The 5,222-nt window shown below is 35.3% G+C and overlaps 1 protein-coding gene across 2 annotated transcripts in view; it reads left to right on the top strand.

The window, feature by feature from the left end:
• The first annotated feature begins 555 nt into the window (after nucleotides 1-555).
• LOC121038656 (olfactory receptor 10AD1-like) overlaps nucleotides 556-5,222 on the top strand; it is a 44,731-nt gene continuing 40,064 nt past the window's right edge. Inside the window, exon 1 of one of the 2 annotated variants that reach the window (XR_005794433.1) lies at nucleotides 556-910. The gene's annotated coding sequence lies outside the window, so the exon portion shown is untranslated. The remainder of the gene's footprint in view (nucleotides 911-5,222) is intronic. The other variant, XM_040488315.1, reaches the window with a different exon arrangement.

The raw sequence follows: 5,222 nt of genomic DNA on the forward strand, positions 1-5,222 counted from the left end.
CTTCTGATTCAGTCCCCTCCTTAGCATGTAATTGTTTGTTTCAGGGATGATCTGATCAGCCCATCAGCCAAAGGCATTATACACATTGAATTTTTAAAAATGCAAAATGTGCTTATTTAGTTCTTATTATACTTTCCTCCGTGTCTCCAATCAATTTTTTCTTTAGTTGTTTCTTTTCTTATTTCTGGAAACTTTAAAGGTAATAAAGAAATAAGGATAGCATGGCATGGTAAAAGGTCTCATGAATATTCAGCTTGACGGAAAAGGTTAATGAATGTATTCAAACTTCAAAGGGACTTTACCCCCACTCTCAATAAGTTGTTCTTTACCATGATTAAATTCAAAGAATGAGGAATGTAACTACAAGGAAAGGAGGGTTATAACATATGTGTGTGTGTATTCCTGAATAAATGAGGCATTCATTAATGGTATAACCTGAAAGAGGTAGTAACACCTCTGCCTGAGGCACCTTGGTGTGGTGAAAAAGGTATTCTAAGGACTTTAACGCTGTAGTTTCCCATTGCTTTCATTTAATAGCTATATAATCTTGAGCAGATTACTTTAGCTCTCTGAGCCTCAGTTTCCTGATCTGTAAAATGGAGGTAGCATCTACTTCACAAGATTTTTGTAAGAGTTAAATGGGATTATATATGTGAATGTGCTTTTGTAAACTATAAATTACTATAAATGAGTAAAGAAGTTTTATCTGAATAGACATTCATTTGGAATGATTTGAGAGGTTATATATGAGGGATTATGTAAACTTTTAGGGGCACCATCTTTTCCGGAGAGGATTCCAACATCAGATGTTCTTCCTGGGCTAGCTCATCCTCGGAGTCCACGAGACTGTTTTTTTTACCTGTTGCAGTGATTTGGTGACAAAAAGGCCATTTCCGCCTCATAGAGTGAGGTAAGACACAATTTCCAAAAGATTGTCCCATTTTATGTATGTATCATAATATATGTAACCAGTGCCTGAGGGGTATTTATTTGTAGAGTGAAGATGAACAGTGGGGTCAAAGTGTTTCCTGTAACATTATTCCCTCCTGATGGGAGAAATTTAGGTAGAAATTCTGGCCTCCCTATAAGTTGAGGCAGAAACATAGAGAGGAGAAATTCACCCCAATCCTAGAAATATCTTCTACAAATAATGACAGTTTTGCCCTTTCCTTTTTTTCATTCCAGTGGTGTACTAGAGCCAATTAGTACCAGCTCTCAAGGGTCAATTATTAAATTTTCAGGAATTTTAAGAACTTGTTAAACAGAGCTATTATAAACAAATTATATAAACTTAAAACCAAATAAATTATATTAAAAAACAAAGGTAATACTAAAATTCATTACTTCCAAAGTTTTTTCATTTATATTTTACTAATATCTATGTTCTCAAGGTTATTTACATCTATTGTATCTATATGGTTGTAAAAATTATATGATAGTAACCTAAGGTGTATCCATTCCTAAAACGTGTTTAGTGGTTTCAATCATTTCTAGCTTGAAATAGGTCATGGTGGGAGGATTTACACTTTGGAAATTGGCAAATGCTATAGATCAGAGCCCCTCCCAGAGCCATCTGTTAAACACTTACCAACACCCTACTCCTTTAATTCATTTGTCATATGCTTTGGCTGGTACTTGTAGGGCATTCAAACCCCTGTAGGTTTGGGGGTAGTTGACAGTGAAGCTTTGGAATCAGACTTCCCAGATTTGAATCCATGCTTCACTATTTACTGTGTGATGTTGGGCAAATTACTGATCCTTTCTGTGAAGTTAGAAGAAAGATTACCTACCCCATGCATGATTTTGAAGTTAGAGCACTTATTACCTAAAACGCATGTAGAACAAACAATACCTAACACATAATATACATAATTATTTTAATTTAGATACATTTTTTATTTCAAGTTTTTATTTAAATTCTAGTTAGTTAACATATATGGTAAAATTGGTTTCAGATGTGGAATTTAGTATTTCATCACTTACATATAACACCCAAGTGCTCATCACAAGTGCCCTTTTTAAATTATGCCATGAAGCCTCTTTCTAGTCCTATTTTACTAAGGATTTTTAAAATCAGGTATCACTGATGAATTTTATCAAATGTTTTTACATCTCATTGACTAGACACTTTTGATCTTTGGCATATTAATATGGTGAGTTTTATTAGAATTCTTCATATAAGAAAAACCTTAAATCCCTGGAATAAATTTCAGTTAGTCATGGCGCACTGTTCTTTGAACACACTAGTGAATTCCATTTGCTAATAATTTGTTTTGCCTATTTCCTTATTAATATAAATTATCTTGGTCAAAATTTTCTTTTGTGTACTTTTTAGGTTTTGGTATCAGTGGTTTTATGACTTTCTAAAAGTAATCAGGAAGCTTTTATTTTTTCTGTTCTTGTAAACAGATTTGGTAGCCTTCAAAAATATCTGATTGCTGCAATATTAGAAAGAACTCACCTAAGGAACTATCAGAGCCTGGCCCTATTTTGTCATAGCTCTTTGTCTTCTCTATTTTAATAATTCTCAAATTTGGCTGCACATTGGACTTACTGGGGAACTTTTAAAAATATTGATGACTGAGCCCTCTCAATACATTCTGTTTTAATTGGTCTGATATGCAGCTAGGGCATGGGGACATTTTATTTTATTTATTTTAATTCCAGCATCATTAACATACAGCATTACATTAGTTTAAGGTGTATAACATAGTGATTCAAAAATTCTATACATTACTCAGTTCTCATCATGATAGTGTATTCTTAATCTCCTTCACCTAATTCACTCATTCACCCATCTACCTCCTCTCTGGTAACCATCACTTTGTTCTCTATATTTAAGAGTCTGCTTTTTCGTTTGTCTCTTTTTTCTTTGTTTTGTTTCTTCAATTCCACATATGAGTGAAACCATAGGTATTTGTCTTTGTCTGACTGACTTATTTCACTTAGCATTATACCCTCTAGATCCATCTATGTTGTTGCAAATGGCAATATTTCATTCTTTATATGGCTGAATAATATTAATTGTACATATATGCCACATATATACACATCTATACCACATATTTTTTTAAAGTTTAATTTTAATTCCAGTATAGTTAACATACAGTGTTATATTAGTCTTATGTGTACAATATAGTGATTCAACAACTCTATACATTACTTGGTGCTCATCATGATAAGTGTGCTCTTTAATCCCCATCACCTAATCCACCCATCCCTCCACCCACCTCCCATCTGGTAACCATCAGTTCATTCTCTATAGTTAAGAGTCTGTTTCCTGTCTTCTCTCTCTCTCTCTCTCTCTCTCTCTCTCTCTCTTTTTCCCTTTGTTCATTTGTTTTGTTTTTAAATTCCACATATGAGTGAAATCATTGGTATTTGTCTTTCTGTGACTTATTTCACTTAGCATAATACATTCTAGCTCCCTCTACATTGTTGCAAATGGCAAGATTTCATTCTTTTTGATTGCTGAGTAAATATGCCTGTGTGTGTGTGTGTGTGTGTGTGTGTGTGTGTGTGTATCCCACATCTTCATTTTTTTAATTATTTTTAAAGTTTATTTATTTGAGAGACAAAGAGAGCATGAGTGGGGTAGGGGCAGAGATAGAGGGAGAGAGAGAATCCAAGCAGGCTTTGCACTGTCAGTTCAGAGCCCAATGTGGGGCTTGAACTCACAAACCATGAGATCATGACTTGAGCCAAAATCAAGAGTTGGATGCTCAACCACCTGAGCCACCCAGGTACCCCCACATCTTCTTTATCCATTCATCAGTTGATGGCGATTTGGTCTCTTTCCATAATTTGACTAGTGTTGATAATGCTGCTGTAAACATAGGGGTGCATGTGCCCCTTTGAATCTGTATTTTTGTATCCTTTAGGTAAATACCTAGTAGTGCAATTGCTAGGTCATAAGACAATACTATTTTTAATTTTTTGAAGAGCCTCCATACTATTTCCAGAGTGGTTGCACCAGTTTGCATTCCCACCAATAGTGCAAGAGGGATCCTTTTTCTCCACAACCTTGTCAACACTTGTTACTTCTTGTGTTTTTGATTTTAGCCATTCTGACAGGTTTGAGGTGATCCTCAGTGTGATTTTGAATTGCATTTCCTTGGTGATGAATGATGTTGAGCATCTTTTCATGTGTCTGTTGGCCATCTGTATGTCTTCTTTGGAGAAATGTCTGTTCATGTCTTTTGCCATGGGAACATTTAAAAACTCTTCAAGTTGGGGCACCTGGGTGGCTCCGTCAGTTAATCGTCCAACTCTTGATTTCGGCTCAGGTCATGATCTTACAGTTTGTGAGTTTGAGCCCTGCATCGGGCTCTGAGCTGACAGTGTAGAGCCTGCTTGGGATTCTCTCTCTCTGCACCCCCCCCCACCCCCGTGCACTCTCTCTCTCTCAAAAAATAAATAAATAAACTAAAAAACAAAACAAAACCAAAAAACCCCACAAAAATCTTATAAAAACTCAAGTGACTATAATGTGAAGCTAAGGTTTAGAACAACTGCATTTCATTCCTTTCACTCAGAATATTAGCTTATCTTGATTTCTGTCTTTTCTTTAATAAGTTTTAGTGATTTATATTTACCTAGAAAATTATCTTTTCCTCCAGTACATATTTCCCCCTCTGGTCTTCCTTAAGTTAATTTTGTTTATCTGCTTCTAACCTCTACATCAATTTTATCTTGTCTTATTTCATTTATGTTTATTCCTTTTTGTTAAATAATAAAACTATTTCAGGCTATTAACTTTCTCTAACAAAAATCTGTGTATAGTACTTATTAATATATGCTACTTTTATTATCAGTACTTTTTAGATAATCTGTAATTACTGTTTGATTTCCTTTTTTTGATCTAAGGATTGTTTGTTTTTTTTTTTTTATTTTTTTTTCAACGTTTATTTATTTTTGGGACAGAGAGAGACAGAGGATGAACGGGCGAGGGGCAGAGAGAGAGGGAGACACAGAATCGGAAACAGGCTCCAGGCTCTGAGCCATCAGCCCAGAGCCCGACGCGGGGCTGGAACTCACGGACCGCGAGATCGTGACCTGGCTGAAGTCGGACGCTTAACCGACTGCGCCACCCAGGCGCCCTAAGGATTGTTTTCAAAGGGCTTTTTTTCCCTCCATTTTCAAGTAGCTGGGGTTATTTTCATAATCATGTCTAGTTTTTTTTGGTTTTTTTTTTAATTTTTTTTTCAACGTTTTTATTTATT

The sequence above is a fragment of the Herpailurus yagouaroundi genome, unplaced genomic scaffold, assembly GCF_014898765.1.
Source record: "Herpailurus yagouaroundi ecotype Mexico unplaced genomic scaffold, PumYag 166, whole genome shotgun sequence".
Lineage (NCBI taxonomy): Eukaryota > Metazoa > Chordata > Mammalia > Carnivora > Felidae > Herpailurus > Herpailurus yagouaroundi.